The 10,899-nt window shown below is 33.9% G+C and overlaps 1 long non-coding RNA gene and 1 other non-coding gene across 2 annotated transcripts; one reads left to right on the forward strand and one right to left on the reverse strand.

Moving 5' to 3' along the window:
* The first annotated feature begins 3,679 nt into the window (after window positions 1-3,679).
* Window positions 3,680-4,911, forward strand: LOC145039206 (uncharacterized). Its single transcript, XR_013679789.1, has 3 exons — window positions 3,680-3,765; window positions 3,873-3,932; window positions 4,732-4,911. It is a non-coding gene; the product is annotated as an uncharacterized LOC145039206 (long non-coding RNA).
* A 1,978-nt stretch (window positions 4,912-6,889) lies between these two features.
* Window positions 6,890-6,996, reverse strand: LOC145044643 (small nucleolar RNA R71). Its single transcript, XR_013681590.1, has one exon. It is a non-coding gene; the product is annotated as a small nucleolar RNA R71 (small nucleolar RNA).
* Window positions 6,997-10,899: the final 3,903 nt, after the last annotated feature.

Raw genomic sequence — 10,899 nt, forward strand, 5'->3', positions numbered from 1 at the left:
TTCATCATACTTTGAATGAGAATTTATAAGTCCTTGTCTTACCCGTTCGGCTAACGACCCTCCACCAGTCAAGCAAGCGGTGGGTGAGAATATTCACCCATTAAGTCACCATTTTATAGGCAACAACCTTATACCCACCTTATAGACCGGCTTCGTGAATGAGGCGTACTAGCGGTAAGACGACTTTATTCTTATACATATATATATAGTTATTAAATCATCATAATATAAGTATAAGGGTTGAATTTTAACTTTCAAAATTCTAGGGGTTGGAACTTAAAGTTTTAACTTAACTTTACTTGTTCCAAAACTTGAGGGCAAGTTTTGTAACTTTCAAAACTTTTCATTTCTTGTAACTTATGAGTTTAATAGAGTAATAAAATGAAGACTCTTCATTTTTCTAACTCTTGTGTTTTCTTAATGGTTTTAACTCAAGTGTGACTCTTGGTTTTCCATAACTTAAGGATAAGTTATGGACTCCATTAAAACACATTATGATCAAGAATTAATCTACCACATAGGTTACAAATAATTCCTATGATCATCTAAAACATCATAAGAACAAGAACATGAATATGAACATAATCAAAAATTACATAAAACTTTGTAATTTTGATAACTAGTTGTTGTAAATGAATTAGCAAAGTCATTACACCACCAAAAACAAGTTTTCAATTACCAAAACAGTTTAGGGTAATGTTTCTAATTCATTTCCAGCAACTGAATCGAAATTCTGCACTCAGTCGACCCTACTCGCCGAGTGCATAAACTGACTCGCCGAGTTGGTTAAAGATACTCATGGACTCGACGAGTCCCCCCTATAGACTCGACGAGTCCATTCGCAGACAGCAAAATTTCCGATTCTGTTTTCAACTTTTAAGCACAAATAAGAACAAACAAGCCTAGGCTCTGATACCACTGATGGGTTTTGAGCATTCTAACACTTCCTAAGTGTACATGCAACCCTAATAACCTTGGATCTATGTTTGTCTATTTGTCATGCAAAGTTGAATTCCAAGGTTATATTCCTATCTAGCATACATGGGGAACAATTTTAACATAAAGTATAGATAGAATAACTTACCTTGTTGTTGTTTGTGTTCCTTGAAACCTTGTGAGCCTAGCACCCTAAGTGTGATGCCTCAAATGCTTCACACAACACCAAATGCTCTTGGATGAACTTATGAGAGAATACTCACTTCTCAAAATCGGCCAAGCCCTCTTATTTCTTAGTGTAGCCGATTTTGGGTGGAGAATATGTTACTTATATAGTGTTGACACATCTAGGGTTAAACCCTAATGTGTCATGACTCTTCATTTCCATGACCCATGGGTTTGTAACTCCCATGGAGCATCCATGGAGCAACCTATGGGTGGAACCCAACTTGATAATCCATGGAGCCTCTTAGCCCACTATACAAGATATGGATGATTTACATAATCAACCCATATATTTAATTAGTTATCTTTTGATCACATAATTAGTTCTAAATTAATTCTTGATCAAACTAATCAAATAATATTATTAATATATTAGAACTTATAATATATTAATAATCTCCAAGTGTTATTTCTCTCATTTAGTCTATCCAATTGCATGGTGCCATGCAACCCAAATGGACCATGCCGGGTCGGGTCAAGTACATACCAGAAATAGTTATGGACTTAGACACCTTATCCAACAAATTTAATGGTTGTGTTTACTTTTATTACTATGATGCAATTGTGATACTATACATGACGTCTCCACCCCCGAACGTTTCCGCTGTTTCTGTTTGGGGGTGTGACAGTGTGTTCTTTGTAGTTGATATTTGCATATTTAGCCATATATTTCATACATTATCTTAATATTTTATGCTATATTTTAGAGCAAAATGTACTTAATCTATTATATGTTGTTATGTAGCATAAAAGACATGCTTGAAAACAACACGGAAGCTCGAAGCAAAAAAATGCGAGCTTAGGAAAGAATAAGACACAAGAAGGATGTTGCTAGACAGCTTGACCCCTCATTAGTATTTTGACCATATCTCATGATTCGTAACTTCAATTAAGGTGATTCAAAATGATATGAAAACTGGACATACTTTCAAACGATTTTTGTTTTTAAATAAAAGTCGGATTTCCAACCACCACGACGTGGTAAATGGAATCTTCGCGATTCTTGACACTGTCTTGGGGAATACAAGATAAACATGAGGACCACGACGTCGTGGCTATATTTTAGGCAAGTAAATATATCCGAAGATAGGGTTGAATTGAGAGACTTGGTGGTAACTTTCTGGAGAAGTATTATGAAAAAAAATCTCTAGAAAACCCTTAAAAGAGGATGAAACAACTGGAGCTCAAGAGTTGAAGAGATCTAGAAGAAAACATCATCAAATTCATTCGATTTGGTCATGTTTAGTTTTATTCCTATTGACTTTTTGTGTTTAATTACTGCCATTAGTAGCTAGTTTAGTAGACTTTCGTTTAGTTAGATGAACCCTTAATAACCAAGGTTTAGTTTATTAATTTATGGATTTATAAAAGTTGGTTTGGAGCTTGTGTTTGATTAAATTACCTAGAATGTTAAAGTGTTTCTCTTTGTTTCTTTAATTCAAGTTAAGTGTAGTTTGGGGGGTTTTTGGCTAAGCTTTTTAAAACAACTTATTAGGTTCCACACCACTATAAGTAAAAAAAGTGTTTGGATGAAAATAACCCATTCAGGTGGGGAACCTCTAATAAGTCATTTTTTTCATAGGTTACCTTACACTTACTTATTAACTTGTAAGTTAATAAGCTAATTAGTTATAAGCTAATATGCAATAAGTTTTTTGCCAAATACCCCCTTAGTGACCATTAAATTACATGAACTTGTTTATCTAGTAATTTAGTGACCATTAAATTGCTAGAGCTAGGATTGACCACATCTTAGTTAGGTGATAAAAGTAACAATTTAACTGTGTTAGAGAACATAATTGTGACTATAATTGTGTTTAACAAATCTTACATAGCTCAATTATAATTAATAACTAATTTTGTGTTTTCTTGTGTAGGACCTTACAAAGCAATACATGGATTGGTGAAAATATGTAACAATCCGTTATTTCAAAATCAATAAAGTCAAAAACAAGTCAACAAAATTTAAACGTATTAAATAAAAGTCAAACACATCATGTATTACGTCAAACAATGTTATTACTTCATTAAACTTTTTATATATTTGGATATTGAAAATTTTACTCCAAAAGAAATGACCGAAAATGCCATTTTGTGATTTCATGCGAGACCGAGAACTACTCCACCGAAATGTCACATAATCTTATCTCTTTGGACCGAAAACAAATTCTCGGCTGCAAACACTTCGGACCGCAATCGTCTTAGACCGCAAATAGATTGGACCGAGAACCCCCTCCGAAATCACTTTTTTTCTCGGTCGAAATCTTCTCTTCCTCGGGTAGAGTTCTAGGCCGAAAACTCTCAAATATCTAGATATTTAACATATAACCGCCTTAAAATTTCTTCATATTTAAGATACATTTCGAACACTTCCTACATTTTTACACTCATAAACAAAATCGCATACCAAACTCTCTCAAGTTTCTTTTCATTCTAAGAACAAAATCAATTTCAAGAAACAGTTTCTTTTCATTTCGAACACTTCCTACATTTTACACTCCCATAAACAAAATCCCATACCAAACTCTCTCAAGTTTCTTTTCATTCCAAGAACAAAATCAATTTCAAGAAACAGTTTCACTTCCATTAATCCTACGAGTTTTGGTAAGCCTTATTTATAAAACTTATATTATACAAACATATATTACTTCTATAATTTTAATCACACTTTATTATGTGATTAAAATCAATAAGGCTCAATTAAATTATAGATGTTCTAACCCGGAAATCATCGCAACCACATCGTATCTAGCCAAAAATACGCACACAATGTAAGTTCATACCCCAACATTTTTACTATTTTACAGGTTTTTAGGTGGAAAATACAAGTATAAAACAATAATTATTGTGTCAACAATTTATATGATTTTTTTAAATTACTTCGACTATTGTCAAAGCCATTTAACTATTTAAAAGTCCTTTTAAGCTAATATTTTTACCCAAATTATATATATATATATATATATATATATATATATATATATATATATATATATATATATATATATATATATATATATATATATATATAAATAAAGGGAGGCTAATAATTTCTCTTTATTTCAATTTCCTTATTTGGATGTGGACTTCGCGTAGAGTTATTTGTCAAATTTCCATTTCAATTTTAATTATATATATATATATATATATATATATATATATATATATATATATATATATATATATGTAAATTATTTCAATAAATTTAATACACTTTATAATATGTCGTGCAAAGGGGTATTTTTGTGAATATTTCACATCAAACAGAACACACATATAAACTATTATAGGTATAGTTTATGGAAAAAATGATCTATTTTACAAAGTACAGGTTAACATATAAACAAAAGGGATTTCAGATAACAAATGAACAAAAATGGATTCAGATAACAAATGAACAAAAAGGGTTTTCATATAACAAATGAACAAAGAGGGTTTTCAAATAACAGACCAACAAAAAGGGTTTTTAGTTCTTATTCGTAAAAATGTTGAAACAATTTGTGAGGTGTTTTCGTTTACTTATCTAAGTACTGGTAAAAGTCCTGATTTTATAACCAGAGTCTCTTGTAGGGAGAGCGAGATATTTGTGTATAGAACTATTTGGGACTGAAAATCTCACATCCCGATTGTTAGCTACAGTCAGGTCGGCAGGTTTGGGGTGACAAATGTCGTAAACATTCTGACACCTGAAAAACATTGCGAGCAGGCCGAATGGGTTAGTATGGTCATAAGAACTCACAAAGAGAAAACAACGACATATTTACGAATAATGTATTATCAAATAAAATTTTATTTGTTTATTAAGCTTCCATACGGATTTCATAGTAAATGTACTTTCAGGGTTTTATTTAAATAATAAAACTATATTATACGGATTTCATAGTAAATGTACTTTCAGGGTTTTATTTAAATAATAAAACTATATTACATTATTTGTAAGTACTATATTTCAAGATTACACACAGTTATACGAGAAGCAAAAACATAATATTATTTACTAATATAGTACGAACAGAAGATCAGAAAACATATATCGAGTATTATTTTTATTTAAGTCTATGATAACTTAATATGTACATTATGATTTTATATAATAAAGATCCGATAGGCAGTGCAACGTGTGATTTCCACCTTTCTTCATGTTCCTTGTTTGGTTATGAGCTTAGGGCTGAATCACTCAATCTATTGTCCGTTCGATTTTGTTTATATATAAATTGTATACATTAAGTAATCATAGGAGGTAACAGTATGGGTCATACCAATTACAGGAATTAGAACCTCGAATCACAAGTTATAAACATAAGAAACTTATACGTTTTATTTTCAAAGTACTAAGATTACGATTTATTTACTAAGAAAATATTGGATTTTTTTGGCAGAATACTTTAACATTTTAAATAACAAAGAACATATCTTTTTCAAAAAAAAAATACTTTTGAACTCACCAACTTTAATGTTGACACTCTTTCAAACCACTTGTATCCTCAGGAAACTTAGTAGACAGCTACACTTTCAAACGTTTCGAAAACGGAGCATAGTAGCATCTTGTCTTATCTTTTGCAACGTAAAACATGTATTGTTTTGAATATAATATAAATACTATGTTATCAATACAATGGTTGTTGTTGCTTTGATTACTGTTCTACAATTGTTGTGATAATTAAACATGATGTCCTCCGCCACTGAACATTTCCGTCGTTCCGGTTTGGGGGTGTGACAAAATATTAGTAGATTTGACCAAATTTATACTTACATATAAATTGATAACCAACTTTATTAATCCGTAAATAAGAGCTAATCGTAGGAAAAAGGTGGATTCGAAACTAAACGAATGTGTTTCTAATATATTGGTTACAACCATTTTTGTTAGGTGTTTAAGTTTGTCTAAACTTGCAAAATAAGATAAAAAAAAAATTTTTAATTATCGTTTGATTTTAGATTTATTTAGAGTAATTATTTTATTTAATTAAATTCGTTCCCTGTGTTCGATCCCAACTTACTTTACTACACTATAATCCGACTAGGTACACTGCTTTGGTGCATTTTAGCTTGTTAAGTTCGTTAGGTTATAAATTTTAAACTAGATAGGTGTAATTTACACAACATCAAGTTTTTGGCGTCGTTGCCTCGGAACAACTTATTTGATTTTTAGTTTAATTGCTTTAAGTTATTCGATCCTTTTTGTGTGGTAAAAACCACAAAAAGTTAATTTTCTGCATTTTTTTCTATCTGATCAGCATCCATGTCGTGTGCATCTTGGCCACGTCGTGGTTACATTACAGTAAATTTTTAGTTTACTTATCTTTTTTTCGTTTGACGCAGTTTTTTTAGTTTTTTTAACAAAAAAAATGGGGGGGGGGGGGGGACATTACGACCATGCAATGGAAGAGTACAAACGACATATAAGGAACGACAACAGATGGGGTCTTGATCCACCAAAAATCCCAACCACTAGAAAGTTTGACATATTCTTGACATGCTAAAATATCTATATTTTTATGGGAAGGAGCACGAGGATGCTTATGAGCATATAAAAGAGGTGGTGGAGATTTCATATTTTTTTAACGCTCCAAACGTGAGTAAAGATGCGGTGATGCTTCGACTTTTACCGTTCACATTTAAGGGTGAAGCAAAAGAATGGTTAAAATCACTTCCCTTTGGAGAAATCATGACATGGGATGAATTTAAATCTGATTTCATCAACCAGTTTACTCCTTCGAAAGTCGCAAAACTTAAAAGAAACATACAAAATTTTCAACAATTAGAAGGGGAGTTGTTATACGATGCTTGGGAACGTTACAAGAGACTGTTACGACATTGCCCTCAACATGACGTCAATGTGCAACAAGAAATCTCGATATTTTATGATGGAGTCAATGTGTGCACTCTCCAACTTCTAGACTCTCAAGGTCCCATGACAAAAGAAGGATCCGAAAACAAATAAAAATTTAATTGAAAACTTCGCCAAGCATTCAAAGGAGTATCACAACCCAAGGGGGAGGATATCACAAGAAGAAAAGCGAATATAAATGGAGTTTCTGAAGTCTTAATGATTGTAATTGTGAAACTCTATGCCATGGAAAATAGGCTTACAAAAATGGATGGATCAATTATTGTAGTACATGATAGATATGAATCTTGTGAAGGACCTCACTCTGTAAGGGATTGTGAATTATAATACAAGAGATCTCAAGACATGGAAAAATATCGACAACTAAACTATAATCTCTATCAACTAGAACGAGTCCAATCCGAGAAGATAGATGCTCTCGAGTCAATGCTATTCAGATTCATGGAAGCTAGCGAAAAAAAATGATGCAACTGATGCAACACTTATAGATTAACAAACATCTATTTTGAGCATCCAGACACAAGTTGGGTGTAACGCCCGTGTTTCTAGGCTTGCCATTTTTAGCAATGTAATAGTCTAGGTTAACCTTGTAACTCAACTTGAAATAATAAGAATGTATTATTTGTGAATTATTTGAATTATGTGATTTATGTGTTTATTTTCTTGATTTTTATAATTTAATGAATTAAGAATGAAATAAGCGTCAAAATTAAAGTGTGAGATACGCCCGATATCTTTGCATAAAGTTGTAGTGGTCGAAACAAGGATTTCAGAGATATAAGGAATGCCAAAATCCGAGTTATAACGAAGAAGTTATGACCTGTCGAAGTTTCGAGACAGAACCGGCACGACGTCGAGTGACGTAAAATATGAATTTAAGATAGAGCGATATTTAGCCTTAGCAATCTAAACGAAAGTCGTAGATTTCATTAAACCGAGAGCGTGCATAAAAGGAACGCCCAAATCTGACTTCGTATGAGGAAGTTATGATTTTCTGAAGTTTCAACGTGGCAGTATGCAGCCCGAATACTCGATTTGAGAACGAGCGGTTTTTAGCCGAAACAATCTAAATGAGAATCGAAGATCTTGTTGTTAGTAGCAAAGCAATGAAAAGTTAGGCGAGAACGGACGTCAGACGAAGAAGTTATGAATTTATAACGAAGTTTTTCTGTCCCGGCCTTCTAAAAATAAATAATAAAAATAAAAGTCAAAATTAGCCGACGGAGTCTAAATGAAAGTTGTAGAGTATGGTCTGAACTTCGCGTGGATATAAAGAACGTTGAAAACGGAGCTCGTATGTGAAACTTACGCAATTTAGAAGTTTGACAAGTCAATTACGCCCCGCGTAATTTGAGTACGCCCCGCGTACTCAGTCGGTTGCAACTTGTCTGACCAATACTTGAGTGCCACCAGGCGACGCACGCAGTGACGTCAAAGTACGCCCCGTGTAACCCGAGTACGCCCCGCGTACTGAGTACGCCCCGCGTAATTTGAGTACGCCCCGCGTAATCCCAGACCCAGCAGCCTATAAATAGAACTCGAATTCAGCCATTTTCTCTTGTTCAAACTCTTCCCTCTCTCTAAGTTTTGCCTCGTTTTGCATGCCGTTTATGCCCCAAAGCCCCGGTATCATTCCCGAGCCCCGAAGCAAGATCCGAAGCCCCGAGGATCCCGAAGAGCGTTATTCCCGAGCCGAAACGCTGCTCGCGAGGAGCCCGGTTTTGTGAAGATCTTCCAGATCTACGGAGAAACACCTCTTCTGCAAGCCGTAGTGCTGCCCGATCATCTTCTGATCAAGTGAGTGTGTAGTTATTTTCTTTCCAACGCAATATTATGAAGTATTTCCTATAAAATATGTGTTGTGTGTATATATTTGGTTGTTATACGTGTGAGTGTGTATTCACTCTCTTCTATCTTATAGATCTGATGTATTCTCTATGAAATACGTGTTATGTGTGTATGCCTCATCTGTTATGTGGAATATGTGTTGATTAAAACATGTTATACATGTTTTTAAACTATGTATAAAAATGTATATTTTTATCTACTAATATGTTGGGTAGAACATGGGTAGATAATTGGTGTGTAATAAACAGATGAGATGCCTCGGTGTTATTGGTGTTATTCTAGTCATTCAGCAGAGTATGGATGACGACCACGGACTATTCTAGACTGTCCTGTGGAACACTAGCAGGCTCATTACCTGTAGGTGTTGTGAACGATGTGTTCACCGGTGTACTCTATCCCCCACATGGTTGCCTTTAGGACACTTAATGTTGAGGAAGCCCCTCTGCAATAATGTCCGTCCCGATGAAAAATCCTGAAATAGGTTCCTTATAATAGACGTTATTTTTAGGAACGTAAGGTGAGGATAACGGGAATGGGTAATCGGGTTTATTGTTGATTGTTGAAATTAAATATAATTATTGTGGGTTGAAAACCCTATATGCTCACCAGGCTCCCAAGCCTGACCTACTCAGTTGATTTATTTTACAGGAAGTGGCGCAAGAGCTTAAGATGGGCGAACATAAAATTGTTTTGTTTACAAGTCTGTATATGTATATATTTGTTGAACGACTTGTAATGTTATCGTTTATGCTTTATGACCTGTATCGGAACATGACATCCCGACTTTTGATTATGAAATGAAATCATATTTCTTTATGAAATGTTTTGATAAATATCTATTTTATCATGTTTTGTTTTTGGGAACAAATTCCGCATCTCTTTTAAAATTAAAAGGATTTACTCTGAAAATTATTTTAAAAAGCATAAATGAAATCGGTCTTTTCTGGCCGAGATTTTGGGGATGTCACATTGGGCAATTAACAAAACTTGTACAAGAAAAGCTATCAGATTTACTTTCAAGAAAAGTCGAGTGAATCCCTATGGCTCAAGTCATGGTTGTTGATACAGAGGAAGATGATGAATTGGTGCATATGAGTGAACTTGAAGAGGAGTCTAATCAGTCACTCGAAGTAAAAAAGAAAGAAGAAGAAGACTAGCGTGAACCTGCCTAGTTGCCACGACATGGAGGCAATAGTGCCACATCGTGGGAAATAAAAGAAAATGATGATTTTTTCTATTGTTGAGCCATATCGACCACCTCTACCTTTTCCATCCCACGCCAATGAAAATTTGGTGAAGGAAGAAAACATGAAGTTCCTTAGGCATGATGAATTTGATCACATGAAGGAAGAAGAGTGGGATGAATGGGAGGAGCCTTTACCTGAAGAGCAATTGGAAAAAGAAGTGAATTATTCGAAACCTCGACTTTCAACGCCTATGATTTTTGAGGTGTTTGCTTTAACAAGACAACCAAATCCAGTAATAGAGCTGATTGAAGAAAAAGAAGAAGAATATGATGAGCCTCATTTTGACAAGAAAAACCCAAAAAGAGACAAGACAAAAGCTAATACATGGGAATGAGGAAAGAACCCAAGCGACAACACAAAGAAGATGTCAACCTAACAATGCATGAAAGCTCAAGAAAGGCATTCAACAGATGAGTTTCCTACAAATGAACAAGGCTCGATATGAAGGAGAACGAGGAGTTTACACTTCCACCTGATGCAACGTAGAGTAGGAAGGAGTCTGGCTCATGACTCTTAAAAAAGAAACGCTTCTCGGGAGGCAACCCGATGTTCTTAGAGTTTGCATTTTCTTTTCTTTTTTATTTATTTTTAGTTTTATTTTTCATTTTAGTTTTATTTTACCTTAACCAAATGATGATGTGTTTCTCTAGTTCTTGATCCTATTTTGTAGTGTTGAACAAAAGTGAAGCATTGAAGGATCTTAATTTAAAGAAGCTGTGCGATTTTTGAAGACTATAATTGAGAGACAAGTTTTTGAAAAAGTGTGGGGTTCCCACATAATGAAGAGAAAAA

Source organism: Lactuca saligna, chromosome 4 (genome assembly GCF_052625555.1).
Source record: "Lactuca saligna cultivar CGN05327 chromosome 4, ASM5262555v1, whole genome shotgun sequence".
In the NCBI taxonomy this organism is placed as follows: domain Eukaryota; kingdom Viridiplantae; phylum Streptophyta; class Magnoliopsida; order Asterales; family Asteraceae; genus Lactuca; species Lactuca saligna.